General features: G+C 51.2%; 1 protein-coding gene across 1 annotated transcript in view; it reads right to left on the reverse strand.

Annotated features, from left to right (window-relative positions):
• The window catches only part of Adgrd1 (adhesion G protein-coupled receptor D1), a 119,925-nt gene that overhangs the window by 53,259 nt on the left and 46,816 nt on the right, over window positions 1-19,850 (reverse strand). The gene's annotated exons all lie outside the window — the stretch shown is intronic.

Genomic DNA, 19,850 nt, shown 5'->3' on the forward strand with positions numbered 1-19,850 from the left:
TCAAGTAACAATGAAGAAGAGAGGCAGAACACATTGAAGAGCCAAAAGATAAGGTGCGGCTGTGAACCTGCCCCTTCCCCCCACCCCTGCACCCCTCCCTGCCCTGCGTGCTTCTAGCTTTGACAGTCATTGTGGGATCGTGAATTCCTACAGTCATCTGTACAGGGCTGGGACAATCAGGGATGGGAGGGAAGCTTAGAGGAATCTTACCTCTTACTGCTAAACTATTGGCTATTGGAAGACTCTAGAAATGGGGGAAGTCACCAAGCCCACTAGGCTCCAACAGATACCTCCAAACCAGCAGTCAAATTTGAAACTCAGTGGGTCAGGAAACAAACAGGTCTAAGAGTGAGAAAGCTGGGCGGTGGTGGCGCACGCCTGTAATCCCAGCACTCTGGGAGGCAGAGGCAGCTGGATTTCTGAGTTCAAGGCCAGCCTGGTCTACAGAGTGAGTTCCAGGACAGCCAGGGCTATACAGAGAAACCCTGTCTCAAAACAAAAACAAAAACAAAAACAAATCCAAAAAACCAAACCAAAACAAAACAAAAAAAAGAGCGAAAAAGATTTGTAGGTAAAAGTGCACGTAGCCTGTGACAGTAGGGGTTGGTATGCATTATGTATGTGTGCAAAACTGTCAAATGACAGATTTAATTACTAGAAAAAAATGCATTAAAAACGGAACCCATTCCTACTTGTGACCTGGGCCTCACTCCCCAAAACCAAGTGCCTTGCATCAGTGAGACCCCCTGTGGACCACACGCAGATGCTCTCCTCCCACTGCGGGGTGGGTCTGGGTTCCAGGTCCCTGGGAACTCAGGTTCTATTTATTCACTTAACGATCCCTAAAATTCAGAAAAACAACCCTATTTACAGGGTTACCATGGGGGTCACGGCTGATGGCTTCTGGGATGTCACCTATCACTCTCGGGGTCCGCAAAAGAAAAAAACCCCTTCGGGTCCTTTCCGAAGCACTATGGTACTCCGTGAAAAGGCTTTTACTTGAGAGGCATATTTCCCTGCTCAGCAGAGCACTTTAGCCGAATTAAACAGCCCGAACAAAGAAACACATCCAAGAAAAACACTTACCGCTGGCAATGACCCAGATAGTGGGATCCCCAAATAGGCTCAGGCAAGTGAAGGGTCCAGACCCTCGGGCTTCCATGGGGTCTATCAGCATCAGCTACCCCCCTTGCTCTCAGGCAGAGCAGGCACAAGCCAACTGAAAGCAGCCAGAAATGGGGAAATGGCACAGGGGCTATCACCCAGATCTATAGAACATAGCCATGACATTGTCCGCAGGGAAAGGACCATTGGGTGGTCAGCACCAACCTCCAGCCTCCTGCATGATACAGCAGGGTACCAACCGTATGATGTAGTCCCCCCCCGCCCCCCCCCCCCCCCCCGTGTCCCGGGCTGACCTCGAGGGCAGGTGTCTCAGAGCCCTACCCTGCTACCCTGCTGTGTGATTGTGTGATGCAATTCTGCCCCCACCCCCGCCATCAGACATCAGAGAGCTTCCTGACCACACACAAGTGGAAACTATGGAAAAGATGTCAATATGGCCAAGAAGGGAAGAACTACCGGCCTGGAAACTTCCAAGGACACAAGCTAACGAACGGTACCTCCTGGCTATAGCTGCCATGGGGGGTGGGGGGAGGATGGAGGGGATGTCTTGATGGAGCCCAGGCAGATGATAATGGTGATTTCCACTGGGAAGAAGGGGGACACGTGCTCTCTAAGAGCCACCAGTGGGCAGCAAGCCCATGGTTCTGCTGGGACATGCCAAATCCCCAGCTTCCTGCACGCATTTCTGGAAACCTCGTGTCTCCAATCCATTTCCTGGCACTGTGTAAATGGGACACTTTTGCTCAGTTCCACAGGGACAAAGCCAGCTGAGGTAGAGCAGAGGCCATTTCCTTGACCACCCAGGGTGACTGCTTGGGAATCTCGAGCAGTCATCCTACTATTCAGACTGAGGGCCTGGACCTGTGCCTGGTTAACAGCCTCCACCTCACCTCCAGACTCCAGTCACGGACCTTGGTGTAGGTGCCTCTGGGACAGCCCACTAATGCTACCATAGGATGGCCAGTCATGTCAGGTGGCTTGATTCTTTGTCCTGCTTCTATCTGAGCAAGAAAATCCCTGTGAGGTTGGTCCTTGGATCAACATCCCCACTCCATCCTGCAGCCACTGTAACACCCTTCCATCACAGCTAGGCAAACCACACCCAGTGCTGGTGATGGATAGCCAGAGATTCTCGAAGCCTTGTTACCTGCCCCCACCGGAGGACGCTTCTGATTAGATGGTCCTTTGGTGTACACTCAGTACAGTCCGGAACGTTATACTATGAGCACATTGTTCTGGGGATGGTAGGCTGAGCGGGCTAAAACCAGGGGGAGGCAGGCATTCGGGGAGACGAGTTTATCAACATGAGGCAAAGGTGGACACTGAACACCTCCCGAAGGAAGAGAGACGGGACGAGAGAGATGCTCAGAACAGGCCTAAGGTCACATCCGGCATCAGGACTGTCATGACCTGCTCCCTCTGGGAAACCAACCACGCAGCCTGTGTCCTGCTGCTGGTACCTGCTGTGGCCATCCCATAGGCCCTGTGCTCAACTAGCACCAAAGGCACCACCCAATGAGGGAAACTGAGGCCAGAGACCACTGACAATAGATGTAACTAGGCGCTTCCCCTTGGTAAGCTCCTAGGTTCCCTCCGCATCCCTCACGTGTCCCTTACGGCTGCCCTGTCATCTCCTTCCCTTCCTTCTCCCTTCTGTTCCACCTTCCACCCTGAGCATGAGGAAAAGCCAGACCTGTCGTAATGCTGACACATGGGACCACTGCAGTAGAACACGGAGAGAGGGCTGGCCCTGCCCTCAAACAAGGGACAGTTTCTCAGCAGACAAGTCTTTGAGCAGAACTATAAAAAGCAGCTCCACAACCTATGATCATGTGGGACAAACTGCAGATCTGAGTGTTGGCTGAGATGGAGTCGAGCGGGGCCCCGCCCTGCCCATCTTAGGAACTTCAAGGCACAGCCAGGCCTGCTTAACCCCAGCCCATCCAACTCTCCCCCCAGAGGTCAAGTGTTCATAGCAGAGCGGTGGGCAGCCCTTCTCCACATCTGCAGCCTGAGCATATAGGACTCACAGAGAGAGCAGCCAGCATGCCCACCAGCTACAGCATGGACTGGGCAGAGATGAACTCTGGGGGAGGGGAAGGAGGACCCAGAACGGGCAGCCACCACCCCTTCAGCGAGACCTCGCCTCACTGAGCCCACATCCTTCCTCAGGAACCCACAGTAAGTAAGCAGGCTTTATAGGTAACAGGTCAACGTCTATCCTCTCATGACCCAAACTAAGAGTGCCTTTGCTGACACGTGATCCTACCCCAGCTGGATATATCGGTTTACAATGACCCATTATGTGGGAGGCCCGGGAACCTTATTCAGCGAAGCTGTAGGGAGGCCCGTGGGAGCCTAATCACCAGTCCCATCATGCTTTGCTTTCTCAAAAAAAAAAAAGAAAGAAAGAAAGATAGATAGAAAGAAAAAAGAAAGAAGAAAGAAAAGAAAGAAGGAAAATAACAAAAGAAAGAAAGAAAGAAAAAAGAAAGAAAAAGAAAGAAACAAAGAATGAATTTGTCCCAGGGATTAAGCCCCTGTAAGTTTCCTTTCTGTAGTTAAACAAACAAGCCAACCCTATCTGGAGGAGAGCAGATAGCACACAGAGCTAATCTCTAACCCTCAAGGCCATTCAAACACTTCACAGTTGAATAAAGTTCCCAGCTCGGTCCCCTGCCTGCCCTTTCTGCTCACCATGTCTTTAGTGCACTCCTAGGTCCACGGAGCAGCTATGTCCTCCTGTGGGATGAAGCTAATGTGACCCAAGCTCCACACGTAGCTGACCTCAGTCACCCAGGGTCAAAGCCCAGACCTCAGGGCAACATTCTTTCCCTCCCTCGCAGTGATAGAGGCCATCAGACCATCAACTCTGCAGGGTGCAGGGCAGAAGGGTGCTCACATTGCACACGGAAGATTGCCGCCTGTGGCTGGGCAGTGGGCTCATGGTCAGAGGCAGTGCAGTGCCTGCATGCTGCTGGCGAGCATTTACCACTTTCCCCAGGGGCCTAAAGCCCGGCTTGGCCTCCCAGTTGTAAATTTCTTAGCCAAAGACAGAGTCCCAGCAAACTTTCTCTCTCCTTTCCCAAGTGGCTCTCACAGCCCGTCCCTGTTCTCCTGGTAGGGCTGCAGGAGGGGACCATGGGTCTACACAGCAACGTCTTGTTAAATATACAGAATTAACTTGGAAGGGGCTCTCAATGTTCCTGGAACACCAAGGACACGTGTCATCTTGTCTCTTATACCTAGAGTGTCCTTCTCTGCCCCTCATTCTCCCTTTGCCTCTCCAGGACAGCTGAGGCTCCATCTGAGAGAGGAGCCCTGAATAAGAGGGTTCCTCTACAGGGGGGGGGGGTCTGGACAGTAGGGACGGGGAGACCATGCTCTCTGACCAATCACTCAGGGGAATAGAGGGTTGAACACTGTCTGGCTTTGCCCACTGGTTGACTATTCCCAGGTATGAATCAAGCTGTGTATGAATCAAGATAGCTTTAGCTATCACCAGTAGAATGGATTGAGGGTCTGGCCCCTTCAATTCTGACTTGAAGGACAGCAGAGCCAAAGGCATTTCCCAAGTATGTACACCTGGTTAATCACGCCAGTTGCATGGATACCGCTGCTGGGTTCACACGGATACCGGAGACCAGTGGAAGACGCCAGGCTAGGAGACATCATGGGGTGGGTGTGCTTGCCAGAACAGGTCAGGAAAACTGCAAAGTGTCTGAATGGCCTTGGGGGTTGGTAGGCCAGACCTGCACACTGTCTGTTTTCTCCATCCTGGTTCTTAGAGATGCCAACAAGTAGCTTCAGATCCCTACTGCCACAAGCCGCTTCTACCACCATGGTGGACTATATGTTATAACCTGAACCATGAGGCAAAATAAAACCCGCTTCCTCTAATTTGCTTCTGCAAGTGTCTGTTCACAGCAATGAGGAAAAACGGACTAATAAGAAGGGAGGAGTCCTCTCACTGACTATGGCAATACTTTCCGGGCCAACTGCAGAATACCCATAGAACTCAGTGCTTTTCCTGTCTATGACCCCATGATGCTAGACTGTAATTGCCATTGCCCTGTTAGGTGGCCACATGGCCTGGGGGATGGGGGACAGGATCTCCCCCAAACTGGAGAATTGGTCCAGGTGTGCATTTGGGGGGATTTGTATGAATTACATCATGGCATAGCTGTTGAGAGCAGGCTGCCACCACCAGAATGGCCACCGTGTTGTCTCAGGTCCCCACAAACATAAGAATCATCAGAGCCAGGTGGGCAGTGATGGCACACGCCTATAATCCCAGCACCTGTGAGGCAGAGGCAGGTGGATTTCTGAGTTCGAGGCCAGCTTGGTCTACAGAGTGAGTTCCAGGACAGCTAGAGCTACACAGAGAACCCCTGTCTCAAAAACAAACAAAAAAGACTCATCGGAACCTTTTGATGAGTCTTCCAGTGGTCTGAATGATGTACACCGAGCTGATGGCTCACGGGACTACTGGCCTGTTCTCTACCCTGATCTGATCTAAGATACATAACCACACATCTAATTGTGGCACATTAGCACACATCTAAGTTGTGACTCCAAAGCATATTTCTGTTTGAAAGGGAGGGACAAGGGCTAGCAGGAATGAGGAGAGAGAGGACAGAAAAGGGGGGGGGACCAGAAGGAGAAATGGGATGTTACTTAAAAGAGGAGGGGTAGGGAGAAGATGAGGAAGGGAAGCTGGAGACGGGAGAGGAAGAGGAATGAGATTGTATCAGAGTAGCTGAGGCAGGAGGCAGATGCGCTGAGCAGCGCCACACGCCTGTCCTCATGGCCCACCCCACCCACCTACTCTAGACAGCTGGAGGGCACAGCTGAGGGGCTTCAGCCACCTCTGATGCAGCAAAAGTCACTGCGTCTCCTCACACAGGCACCAACCTGCTAGACATGCAGCGCAAGGCTTGGCACAGCAAGCCCTTCAGTTGTGTCCCCAGGTAGATACTGGAGGCAAACACAGCATATCAGACACATGTGTGTACATACACACATGTGAGAGTGCACACACACACACACATCAATAGAATATGTAGATCCTGATTTGTACGTGGTGCCTCGAAGCTCTAAGCCAGGAGCAACTGTGATTCCAGTACGCAGAAAGCAGAGGCAGGAGGATTGCTATGAGTTTAAGATTAGCCTGGGCTACATAGCAAGTATGAACTTTTAGATCAGCCTGGGCTCTAAAGTGAGACCAAATATCAAAACCAACCAACCAAATAAAGGAATAAAATGGACATCTGCTTACAATTCACTATTTTTAAAACAGAAAGAAAGGAAATCAGGGCCTTTGGGGCCTCAGAATCACCAGGCTGGTGGCTCCTCCTCACCATCACCAAGACAGAAGCAACATGCATTCAGGAAATGCTCCTGCCTGCCAGCTCCAGGTGCCCATCCTTAGGGACTTAATCAGAGAAGATGGGTCTGGCCCTGTAGCCTGTGGGCACAGAACATCTTGAGGAATCCACCCTGGCCATTTCTGCAACTTCCCAGTGCCTTTCATTCTTGCACAGCATTCTTGGCTTTCCTTTGGAGTCTTGGAGAAGCAAACAAACACAAATCCTCAAGATTCCTCACCTTGAGGCCAGTGCTTGCCCCGAGGCGTCAGCCTAAGCCCCATTGCTGTGTACAGGAGTTAGAAGGCTCGCTCTTGAGATGTTTAACCCTCAGTCAGTGTTATCTGCACCGTCAGCAATCAGAAGATGGGGTGGGTACTTCTGAGCTGTGATACGGAACTCATGTTGGTATTCTGTCTAAGCTCCACCCCACACTTACCTGGCAACAGCCAGGGATGCCCTGCCCCATAGACCTGGCCCACTATAAAAGGGGCTACTTGCCCCTCCCCTCTCTCTCTCTCTCTCTCTCTCTCTCTCTCTCTCTCTCTCTCTCTCATCACTCTCACCTCTCTGCCCCTTGGGCTCTCCTCCCCTCCCCCATCTCTCCACATGGTCATGGCCGGCCTCCACTTATCTACTCTCCTCTCTCTCTCTGCCTAACTCCCATTCTCTGTCCTGAATAAACTCTCTTCTATACCATGTCTGTGTACGTGTGGTCCCTCAGGGGGAAGAGGTGCCTGGGCATGGGCCTGCCTGGGCACCCTTGTCCCCCACATCACCGTGCCACATTCTCTAACTGCCCCCTTCTCTCTTTTTAAGCCCCCTTCATTGGTGCGTTGGCCGGGAACAAGCCCATCAACTCAGACTTGTTTTCTTCTAATCCCAACATCAAAGCCAGCTCACCTGCCACTGTCTCGACTTAGGAAAGTGGGCCCTCCATCACCTCTGCTTCATTACGGGTCTGCAAATAGTAAGCGGTTCCCATGTACTGGGTCACTTTGTGACTGACCCTGGGCACTGCACCTGCCTCATCTGCTCCAGAAAGCAAATATTCCATTTCAGCCCCTGGCCTTGGCTTCTGTGCAGGAAGAAAAGGAACATACCCGCAGGATGGACCCGTGTCACCAGAGGCCGTGTTCATCTCTGGAGGAGATGTGGCCCAGGGCCGCCATATAAGAGTCAAATAGGAGTAGGCACCCAGCTACGAGACAGACAGGTAAAAAGACTGGGAGGTTAGCAGAATCCCAACATTGCAGCTGACTAAAGCTACCCAGCACCCATGGGTGGCTTTTCGTTGTGACAGTGAAGTCAGGTCATCTAAGGTGCTAATTATTGGAACCACTGGTAAAGACTCTGTGACTTAACTTTGCATTTGCATGAGTTCTAAAAGTTGGGACAAAACACACACACACACAGAGAGAGAGAAATCACTTTGCACAGGCAAAGTGATGGAGATTCTGTCCCCTTAGTTGCAAGAACTCAGCTTTGGGTGACTTGTGGCTCTGGGCGATCCAGGTGCCTGCTGCAGGAGACTGGCAAAAAGAGAGAGCACTTGTCTTAGTCAGGGTTTCTATTCCTGCACAAACATCATGACCAAGAAGCAAGTTGGGGAGGAAAGGGTTTATTGAGCTTACACTTCCACATTGCAATTCATCACTAAAGGAAGTCAGGACTGGAACTCAAGCAGGTCAGGAAGCAGGAGCTGATGCAGAGGCCATGGAGGGATGTTTCTTACTGGCTTGCTTCCCCTGGCTTGCTCAGCCTGCTCTCTTATAGAACCCAAGAACCCCAGCCCAAAGGTGGTACCACCCACAAGGGGCCCTCCCCCCCCCTTGATCACTAATTGAGAAAATGCCCCACAGCTGGATCTCATGGAGGCATTTCCCCAACTGAAACTCCTTTCTCTGTGATAACTCCAGCCTGTGTCAAGTTGACACACAAAACTAGCCAGTACAGCACTTAAGCAGGGTCACACTCCACTGAGACCAAGTCATCTTTAAAACTCAAATGTAGGCGGGGCTGGAGAGATGGCTCAGCAGGTAGAGGTGCTCACTGCTCAGCCTGACCCTTTGAGTTCAGATCCCTGGGGCCCACTTGATGGAAACAAAGAAACAACTCCCTTCCTTCCCCCACCCACCCCACCCCTAGCCAGGACACGTGTGACCCCTCCCCTTGCCATAAACAAATAGAACCTGGATCCATTTTGCAAAGAAGCCAGATAAACAAGGAGCACACCAGATCCTTGACAGCAGTCAGCTCCCCTCTGCAGTGATTTCTAAGTGAATAAATCTCCCAGAGACCAGTTTGCTTTTGTAGAGACGGTGGAAATAATTAGCCAAGGAAACAGATCTCAGCTACATTGTAATTCCCGCCACGTAACCCTCTGTGTGCATTAGACATCTGCGAAGTTAGACCCAGACCTAGGGAAGTGGGCGGATTTTTCTCCTTTTGTTTTGACCCCCATTAGCATTGTTACAATAAAGCTTCTCTGGGACTTAACAATAGCGCTGTCTCAGCCTCTACCTCCTGCAGTTTCTCCATTGTCCAGTCTTAGAACAAGTAAGTGAGCATCCTCTGCGAGGGCTGGTGACTGCCCCTGAGCCATCATCTAGGCACAGCAAAGAGACTTTTGCTTGGTGGGGAAGCAGTGGGGGCTTCAGCCCCGGAGGAGTGTGGAGAAACAGGGCTCGGCTTGAGCTCAAAGCTCAACTGCAGAGAGCAGAGCTGCTGCCGTCCAGCTCAGAGCTGTGAGTCTCCCAGGATGAATGAACTCCAAGCCTTGGGCCTAACAGCCCCAGCTGACTAGGTATCAGGAATAGGGTGTTTCCTCTGCAGTAGCAGCTCCTACTGTGTGCCGCACACCACACCTAGCACGACACACTCAAATATACAGATCAGGCCTCACTGAGGACATCGGTGCCCCATACCCTGGTGAGGGAGGTGGGGCAGGGTGTGGGGACCAGACCGGGAGCTGTCTATGCTGTGTGTGTGTAGGGGGGTCTGTTCTAGGAAGGCTTGTTCTCACTCCACCTGGGTATTAGGGGAGCAGGGGAGCAGATAGAGAGGCGACCTCTTCCAGAACCTTCTTCTAGCCTGGGACAGAGGATCATAAGACTATTGTAGCTTCTCAAGGCCAATGAGAAGACTCCAGAGCAAACAGGCAAAGAACACCCCTGTGCTTAGTCAGGGTGAGGGCCGGAAGTGGAATCACAGGGGCCCAGGCACAGTTTCGGGTTGTCAAGGCTGGTTAGTGAAGGAAGAAGCTCAGGTGAGAATCACTGTCCTCGGAGCTCAGGTGGCATGGGATGGCTTGGCATGGCTCACCCTGACCAGCTGTGCACCCATGTGGCTCAGGGTCAGAGAGCTGTGTGCAAAGTCTTCTTTCATTCATTTATTCAGTCAACAAACACTGGTAGAACCCTAAAGGTTGTATTCTTTCCCTTTTTTTTCTGTCCTTCTCCTTACCACCAACCCCCACCTCCACCTGTCTCTTTTTACCAGAGAAGACAGATAACAACAACAAGTCACACAAATAGGATTGTGTCCACCCCTATGAAGGAAATAAAGGTTGTGGGCGTGACAGAGTGTGGTTGGGGTGTGTAGCTGGCTCTTGGGGAAGACTGGGCTGTGGGACAGAATCTGAGATGGTGGTAATCATGCAGGGGCCTGGAGGAGAACATTCCATTCTAGCGGAAAAATGTGAGCAAAGTTCGTGACTCTGGTGGAGGAGAGACAGGACAAGGCTGTGGTGGCTGGAGGCTGGGAGTGTAGCGGACACGGGAAAAGGTTTTTAAGCAGATGGATGACTGTTTTAAAGCACTTTGAAGTTTTGTTAATTTCTTCTTATTTTTTTATATGCAGGTTATGTGTGCAGCGTGCTTGCAGTGCCTACAGAGGCCAGAAGAGGGCAACAGAGCCTGCTAGAACTCGATGGTTGGTAAATGCCATCCATTTACAAGTACTGGGAACTGAACCCTGGTCCTCTGCAAGAGCAGCCAGTGAGTGTTCTTAACCACTGAGCCATCTCTCCGGCCACATTTTGAATAGTCCTCTGGGTACTAAGTTACAAGAAGGGGAAAATCTGGAAGAGGGTGCAGCTAGGAGGCATGGCTATCTTATCCAGATGATGATGGAGGCAAAGGTAAGACTGAAAGATGGGGAATAGGACTCAAGTGTGGATGGAACTGGGCCTTTTTCTCTTATGCAGGAACATTGGCAGAGGGTAGAGTTGCCCCCCTACCCCACCCCCTACCTGGGAGGCAGAGCAAGCCACTTAAAAGACCCTAAAAGCAAGGACCCCCCACACCTCTGCTCAGGAAAGGCAACACCCAAATCACTCATGAGAAACAGTCTTGAAGCAAATAGCAAGAGGATTTTTATTCTAAGCACGCTGAGGTCCACAATCATATGCCATGCGAGGATAGAGGAGGACTGCAGACCCCGAGTACAGAATTGGGCCTTTTTCTCTTATGCAGGAGTATTGGCAGAGGGTAGAGTTGCCCCACCCCCACCACACCCCCCACCTGGGAGGCAGAGCAAGCCACTCACTCTGAGGCCCAGGCACGCCCCATGCCTGTCTTTCTACCTCACACAGCTGTGGAAATAGGCCCAGGGAAGATGCTACTGAATGGCTCTGGCTGGACTCTTCCTGTTTACCATCCCAGAAACCACTGTGTGCCCCGCAATTCATCTCTGCTGTCACCTGTCAACTCTGGCAGAAGGGCTGTATGTTCCTTCTGCACGAAGAGCTGCCTATCCAGATACCCATCAGAGATGAGAAGCCAGTGATTCCTGACTGACAACTGAAGAACAATCCCACACTGCACCTCACCACACCCTCCAGTGGGAAGCCAAGTGTACACAAGGCTACCTAGCACATTCTAGGGCACAGTCAAGCCACACAAGACAAAAAAAAAAAAAAAAGGCAGCCCATGTAGTAATAACTGCTAACAGCTTACTCACAAGAGGCCCCAGACATCCACTTGGGCAGACATAAACCTTGGAACTTGCGTGTAGTGAGCACTCTGACCCTACAGAGGCTTGGGGACCTATGCTGGTGATGTCTTGGTTTAACAGAGGCGAGCATTGGGCAGATATGAGTTGCTAAAGTAAGAAACTTTGGGGAACTCATGGCCTCTCTGCTGGAGCCAGAGATGGGGGAGGTCCCGAGGCCTGTCGGTGCACACCCTTTATTAGCCTCCTCTGTGCCTGCTGCTGCCCCCAGGCTGTGTGCTCAGTTTGTTATGACACCACTTGGCAAACACAAGCAGGGGGTTGGTTTGAGTTTTCTTTGTTCCTCCTCGCTAAGGGGCGAGCACCCATTGCTTTGGGCTTCTCTCGAGGTACCAGATGGCAATAGCAAAAAAAGGCATGGCGAAGCAAGCCTGTTCACCTCATGGCCAGAAATCAAAAGAGGGAAAGAGGAGAAGAACAGGGTCCCATTATCCCCTTCAGGGACAATGCTCCCAATGACCTAAAGACCCTAGTTAGTCCTGACATCATCCACCATCTCCCAACATGGAGGGGAGCAAACTTACAATGGGCCCCTGAGAGCAAAAAAGAGTCACGCGACAGCCAGGTGCCATGCTAACTCCCTTCTTGGAGACCACAAGCCACCGTACATGAGAAAGGACCCTACAGAGACGCACGGGGCTGCCTTCCCCATAAAAGGTGACATATCAAAGCTGGGAAGTTTGCACAAGAACACCAGAGTGAGCTACACACACACACACACACACACACACACACACACACACACAGAGAGAGAGAGAGAGAGAGAGAGAGAGAAAGAACTTGGAAGAACACACACTGCCTCGTGGAGGGCGAAGCTGTGGATTTCTCTGCAGAGTTGCAACATGGGTTCCCAAGACTGGCTGGCAATGGAGAGTCTGTTCCTACCCTGGGGGGGGGGCGGGGGCTCAGTGGAGCCCTGGGTATATCTGTGTGCCCTCCAGGGTAGGGCCAGGCTTGTGTCTGAATCTGCCAGAAGCTTCAAAAGGCACCCATGTGGGGAGGATCCCCTTTCTGTGAGTCACTATGGCCAGAGTCCTGGAGCTACAGTGTCCTGGGAGACACTCAGGCCGCTCACAGGCACTCGGTGGCATTTCACAGGTGCCTGGTTGGCTGCTGGGTTCCACACAGACAGGGCTGGAAGGAGAAGAGAGGAACTGTGCCTTCTGAGGCAGACCAAGGGTTGCCCACTGTGCAGTCCCCGGAGCTGATCCCTAGAAGGAAGCCAAATGGCTTTTACTCCTTCAGTTATTGGCCAATATCCCTCAGTGCCCTGATACACGGTGAGGGAAATCCTGTGCTGGCCTTCTCTATTGGGTATGGGAATGACACCATGACACACACACACAGTCTCAGTCACCAAACGGATGAGGGAGGAAGAAGACTCTGACAGGCCATGCAGTCCTCTTCTCTGATAAGGATGATGACTGTCTGTCTATGGGGACTGCACCCCAGTCCTGAGAAGGAGGGAGGGGCTGTCTCTGTGTGGCAAAGGCTCTGTGCCAATGCCCGTCAACCAAAGGTCACTCATGTGGCCCAAAGTCATCATGCAGTCCTTGCGAGAGGGAGGTAGCAGGGTCGGAACTGGAGGGGGGAGACGGGGAAACGCAACCGAATGGCTGGTTCGTCAGTGGTTTGAAGGAAGCATGAGAGCTATGAGTGTCTGTAGAAGCTAGGAAGACAAGAAAGGAGCAGCCCTTCTGGGCCTCTGACACCTAGAGTCTGCACAAGGACCCTGCCTTTGCACGCCAGGCCTCCAGGATTCTCAGATAATAAAGCAATGTTGTTCCAAGCCACTGGGTTTATGTGGATTTGTCACAGCAGTCGTGGGGAGCTGGGATGTCTTTCTAGAGGAAACGGTTGACAGCCTTGACAATATAGAACGCTTTAACTTGCACAAGGCAAAAAGTGTCAACAAAAAAACCAACCCATCACGATGGTACACTGCAGCAGGCAATGAGCTATCTGTAAGACTAGGAGGACTCTTAGAAGTCAGTAACGAAGCACGCGCGCGCGCGCACACACACACACACACACACACACACACACTCAAAAAAAAAAGCAAGAGGGCGTGATCTGAGAGAAAAAATGCAGATGGTAGAGCCACTCAAGGAAGGGTGCTCCGCGTTGCCAGCAATCAAAGGATCTCAAACAGAAACAAGCAGATGTAAGTTTTTGCCCATCAGAGTTTAGAGCTAAGTGGGAAGCCGGCTAATGAGCCCCGGTGGTGACAGCGCTGATCTTAGGATCTGTCTGAAGCTACCATCCACAGTGAACATCAGTGGATGAAATGTAGATTCTGCCATCAACAGCCCAGGCGAAGCGTGGGGGTTAGCGCATCTTTAGCATAAAGCTGCTGAAGTTAGGGAGGTGCAAACAGCCAGTTTGATGGATGGGAAAGGCAGCGAGCACAGCAGCCTAAGGCAGAGGTTTATTTTGCCAACAGGTGGAGCCCCATAATTGGGCACGCGTGCGGGGTGGGGGGTGGGGGAATCAATCTTGGCCCTGCCTCGTCGCACACAGCCACAATTAGTCAACAACTGCAGAACTTAATGGAAGTGAGCTCGAATGCTCCAAGCAGCCCCGGAGTTTCTCTGTGACCTCCAGTCAGATGAGATTTCTCCACCAGGACACCAAAGGGCACAGAGCTCGAATCGGGAGCTTGATAAATGGGCTGGCATGAAAATTTAAAGCCAGCCACTCATCCACAGACACCCTGAGAGCAAAAGGGCCAGACGCAGCGGAAGAAGGAGTTGGCGGTACAGATGCCTCGCGTCCGAGAAGGGCCAGGAACCAAAAATCGATAAGGAAACAAAAAGCAGTGACTGGATGGGGAGATGGGGTGAATTCTTTATATCTATAAAAGACTATGAGGATGCCCGATAAACGCATAAAGAGGTCACCAGTGTCATGGAGAAAAAGAAATAAATGGAAACCAGATTGAAGCAACACAACCCTTGTGGGTGGCCAACCTGGAGAAGACAGACAATTCCCAACATGCCTGACAGGGTCACATGCTCCCGGGGTGTGGGATGGTAGGGGAAACGGGATCAGTCACTGGTCCTGTTTATCAATGACACACACAGACACATCTACCCCAGGACCAGAGACTACACTCCCCAGTTCACGCCTGACAGGGATGAGCATACGTCAGGTTAAGTCTGGAATGTTCTAGAATGTTTCCTGCACAGCCCACATAGGGGAGGGGCTGTGTGGGGGAGGGGCTGTGTGGGGGATGGGTATCCAGACCTTGGCTGTGTTCTGCTGCTTGGCTTGGGGTCATCTCATGGGCATGTCTACTCTGTGGGGAATATGGCACCAGAGAGGTGGCTTCCTGGAAGGGTGTTCCCTGCCCTTGACACATGCTCTTCAAGGGGGAGTGAGGGAGTTAGCTCTGAATTATCCTAACCCTCACAGCTCACATCAGGAGCCCACGCTCAGCAGTATGCTGTCTCCCTCTGAACATACTTGGCTTAAAAATCAGAAGCAAATTAGAAATGACAGAAATCCACGGCCATTTAACCTAAGCAGTTCCATTTCTAGGACGTCACCATGAACAAGCGAGACCTGAGTGGGCACTCGGCAGTTCATCTTAGCGTTGTCTGTAGGGCTTAAGACTGGGAGAAGCCAGACTCAAGGGTGGGTGGGAGGCAGGGCATGGGCTCGGATGCAGCTGTGGAAATGGCCAGGGAGTCTATGGCAATTGGCCTGGACATCCAAACAGATTGGCCTGGACATCCAAACAGATTGGACCAAAAACTGGGAAAGACGATGGCTGGTCTCGCCAGTTACACAAGTCTGTGTTTGCCTTGATCGCCACAGAGGCAGGTTGGGAGCCCATCAGAGCTCAACATTCATGGCAGATGGAATTTTAAAAAAGTTTTTATTGATGCTTTGTGAGTTTCATACCACATACCACAATCCAACTCATCTCCCTGTCTCTTTGTATTGGCTATCTGCCCTTGCCACCTCCCTACCAAAAGAAAATTAAAAATAATTAATTAATTAATTAATTAAAAAAGCAAAGCATAGACAACATGACTCATTTCAATGAACATTTGTAGATTAAAAAAAGAAGAAGAAGAGGAATCACAGCTGGGCTGGAGAGATAGTTCAGCAGTTAAGAGCACTGACTGTGCTTCCAGAGGTTCTGAGTTCAAATCCCAGCAACCACATGGTGACTCACAACCATCTGTAGTTAGATCCAATGCCCTCTTCTGGTGTGTTGGAGGACAGCTACAGTGTACTTACAATAAATAAATCAATCTTAAAAAAATAAAAAAAGAATCACAGCACAGCACAGTTTGCAGAGAGGAGCTATCATGTTCCCCAGAGAACCATAGCAAAGGAAGAAAATGTTTGACTTGTTGACCTAAGTTCGAGACTCACACACAGTGGAAGGAGAAACCTGATTCCCAGAAGTTATCCTTTGACTGCTTTACACAGGAACACATACATAAACACAAATCAATAAAATAAACTTAATTGATTTTTTTAAAAGATCCTTTTCTCATTCACAGCAGACCATAACAAAAGAATAACTGTAAACCCACTGGTTTATTTTTAAATGCTGTCCTTTAAAGGAACAGAAAAGTGATGGTGCTTAAAGATCTAAAGTGGAAAACAACCCCAGCATACCCCAGGCAGTCAGGGATAAGATGCCCACACATGGGATGTTGATAGCAATGGCAACAATGTAGCTGTTACTACTACAACACAGATGGGATTCTGCACTGGGATTCTCCCCAGCCATTCCTGGCCGTGTCTGGAGATGTATTTGGTTGTCCCAGCTGGAGACTCCGCTCCAGGAGTTCAGTGAACCGAGGCTACAGATGTGGCGGGATGCCCTGCAGCCTCTCAACAGTGTCCACAAGCCTACATCTTGACAGCATCTAGCTGAGTCAAGAGGCTACAGCTGTTTCTGCAGAGAGGTCAGTTGCTACAGAAACATGCAGCATCTGGATCCCATGCCCGAGTGTGCCACACAGACCTACCTTCCAGCTCCAGGAGGGACACTAGACTAGAGAACTGTCACATGATCTCTGAGCCTTTGGAGTCTCCCACACGTTATCATTCCCAGATTCCTAGAAGGCTGGGTAGATATGTGCCACATTCCGTGGAAATGGACTCCCAGGAGTGAAATAGCACTCTAAGAGAAGGCCTAGTTTCTGGTATACTTAGAGCGGACCATGGACTAAAAGAGCCAGCCTTTGGGATGGAGTCAAGAAGGCTGGTACAGTGGCCTGAAATCTAGCATAGCAGATAGCCCTGTAGTCTAACCAATCCATAGATACACGGAGCCTGGACAGGGCATCTGTCTGCAGATGGGCAGCTCCAAACATGGCCTGACCCAGAACCTGCTTGGTTCATTTATCTTCTGTAGCCTGAGCATCGAGGGTGGTGGACAGGACCCTATACATTCAGAGTGATACAACCTTAGGTTCCAGGATCTTTTAGCAGATTGCTATGAGCTGGGGGCCTTTACTGTACCTACCCCTGGAATTCACCAGGTACCTGCTCGGCATACTACTGCACAGGAGGAAACCTCAACCAAGGGGGGGGGGGGGAACAAACCAAAAAAAAGTCCCCATCAGATTGGCCTGAAGGCAAGTGTGTATGACATTTGCTTAATGAATGATTGATGTGAGGACCAAGGCACTATGGACAGCGCCACCACTGGGCAGGAGGTCCAGGAAGAGAGAAGAGAGTTAATGAAATGTGAGTTTGAGCATCAAGATAGGCAGCACTGATCCCGCACCGTCTCTGCTTCTGTCCCTGCCTGACTTCCCTTCATGACAGACGGTGATCGGGACACCAAGTGATCAGGACACCAAGTGATCAGGACACCAAGTAAACCCTTTCCTCCATAACTTGCTTGTGGCCGTGGTGTTTATCACAGCAGTTAAAAGCAAGCCTTCACGGGTACCAATAATCTTAAGACCCAGGGGAGCCCTCGACAACCATTCACCATGACAAGAGGAGAGAGCCCGTCAGCCTGGAGCCCCAATCCTAGCCTGTATATGCTTTGACACGTTGGAAGACAGCTGGGACCCCTGTTCCATGCTTTATGGGCATGTTTGGGGGAGACAAGTGCTGAAGCCTCCTCCATCCCCCGGCTTCTTCTCTTCTTTCCCGTTAGCCCCAGGGAGGTTGCCACAGGTGTCCTCCATGCAGCTGCAGTCACAGCAGCAGACCTCCTCTGCATCCTCTGGAGGATAGCATCAACCTTCAGCCAAGCAACTGAAAACAGACAAACAAGCAAACACATGCAACACACACACACACATACACACACACACAGACAAAGTGGGGAGAAAAAAAAAAAACAAACCTCTGTCTTTAATTACTACTCTCTTCTTGTAGGATAAAAATTCTCCCCAATCCCTCTTTAAGGCACAATCCCTCATTCAAGCTCTTTGTTAAAAATAACTCTAGCAACCGACCATTAAGCTGGGAGTGTGTCTTCGCCTACCCTTCCCTCCCCCCCCCCCCCCCCGGCTTGCAAACTGGCACCTTCCCAGAACTTCACAGGAAGCAGAAGTGGAGTCTTCCACAAGACCGACAGCAGCACTGGGAGGGCAAGACCTGTAATCCCACTGCCGTGGAAGGTCAACCCTTCCCCTCAGGCTGGCTCCACTGGCTGTAGCCTGCAAGCCTCCAGACAGACAGGGAGCTTAGAGGATTGCGGAGAGCAATGCCAGGGAGCCCACCATTGGCTTCTTTTGTAAAATTACATTTTTATTTATTTATGTGTGTGTGTGCACATGCATGCATACATGTGTATGCACATGTGCACATGTGTGTGCATGCATATGTATGTGTGTGAGTGTGTATGTGCACTCAAGTGCACGCATGCATAGGTTACAGGATAACTTGTAGGAGTCAGCTCTGCCCTTCCACCATGTGAGTCTCCAGTGTCAAATTCAGATCCTTGGGTCTGGAGGCAGATGCCCCTATCTGCTGAGGTGCCTCGCTGACCCCACTTCTACTTTCTTAAGTAGATTCAGCACCCTGAGACAGTCTAGCCTTCCCCTGTCTTTGAGAGGGAATCACATATGTTCCCAGAACAGACAGCCCAATTCAGGTCAATGTGCAGTACCTTACCAGCTCCTTGGAAGCCTCGGTTGCCTGAGACCCCACCCCCACCCCCACTCCCATAAGCCATCACCGTCTTTCCAACAGGACCAGTCAGTGCATGCGCATGCAGACAGGCATCCTTCCCTCCTGCTGCCTGCCTATGAGCATGCCAGTGAATGGGACAGTCCCCTACACCTACATTCCAGTCAGGGTATGCTGGGCAGAGCACATATCTGGGTCTGTTTTACTGCTGCTGAGGCCCCATCAGACCTTAGTGGGATAATCAGTCTTTATCTCTATTAATCCATCCCGGACTACTTATAAAACTCCATCTCCAGAAGCCAGTCACACACACAGACACAAACAGATGACTCCAAGAGAGATGGAATGGAGTCGGGGGCTGGAATCTGTCACTGTCACCTACCAGGACAACAGCCCAAGAGACTTCTCTTGCCTCCCCCTCCCCCTCCTTCCTTCCCTCCTTCCCTCTCTCACACCCCTAAGGGGTGGCCAGGGAGCACCAGAAGGGGAAAGCAAGATGGAGGGTCTGTTAGAAGCGAAGAGTCTCTTCCCAGGTGGATGTGAACTCTCCGGAGGACAGTTCCGCTGTGCTAAGCATGGCGACCCCACAATTCTCGGAGGAGGCGGCTTAATACTAGGAGCCCTGTAAACCAGGTTAGGGGGTGGAGCCAAGCAGCCCCGTGCAGCTGACAAAGCCAGGGTTTCTGGCAACAGCCTGGAGACCCTTTCAAGGCCAACAAGAAGGAGAAAAGCAGGGGGTCAGTGTGGAAACAAACTTGGGCCAAACATCTTGAATTTCTTCGTTCCTGCCAGCCTGAGGGTATGCAGGCCCACGTGTAAACATCAACACATGCACACAAACAGATGTGCTCTCCTTGGTGTATGGATGCCATTAACCCCTGGTCCTGAGCCAGCTTGTCTGCCCTCTGCCCTCTGCCCTCTGCCCTCTGCCCTCTCAGTGGCTCAGTGGTTCTTGCCCCGCCTTCCTGTTCCGCCTTTTCCTGTCTCGGAGAGCTCCTGCCTTTGTTTTTCAATGCACCTCCTCCGGGCTCCTGATACTTGCTATCATCCTTAAGTTCCCTCTCCAGGAGCTTCACCTGGAACACTGAAGTCCCCAAGACCTTGAGGACCCCCTGCTGTGCGTACTCAGCACCCCCCTCAAGAGGCTAGGTGCCAGCCACAAGCCCTTGGGAGATGCCCAGGAAGGAGCGAGTACGCACACATCCACACGAGCATCTTCACAACCACAGT

Source organism: Apodemus sylvaticus, chromosome 22 (assembly GCF_947179515.1).
Source record: "Apodemus sylvaticus chromosome 22, mApoSyl1.1, whole genome shotgun sequence".
NCBI lineage: Eukaryota > Metazoa > Chordata > Mammalia > Rodentia > Muridae > Apodemus > Apodemus sylvaticus.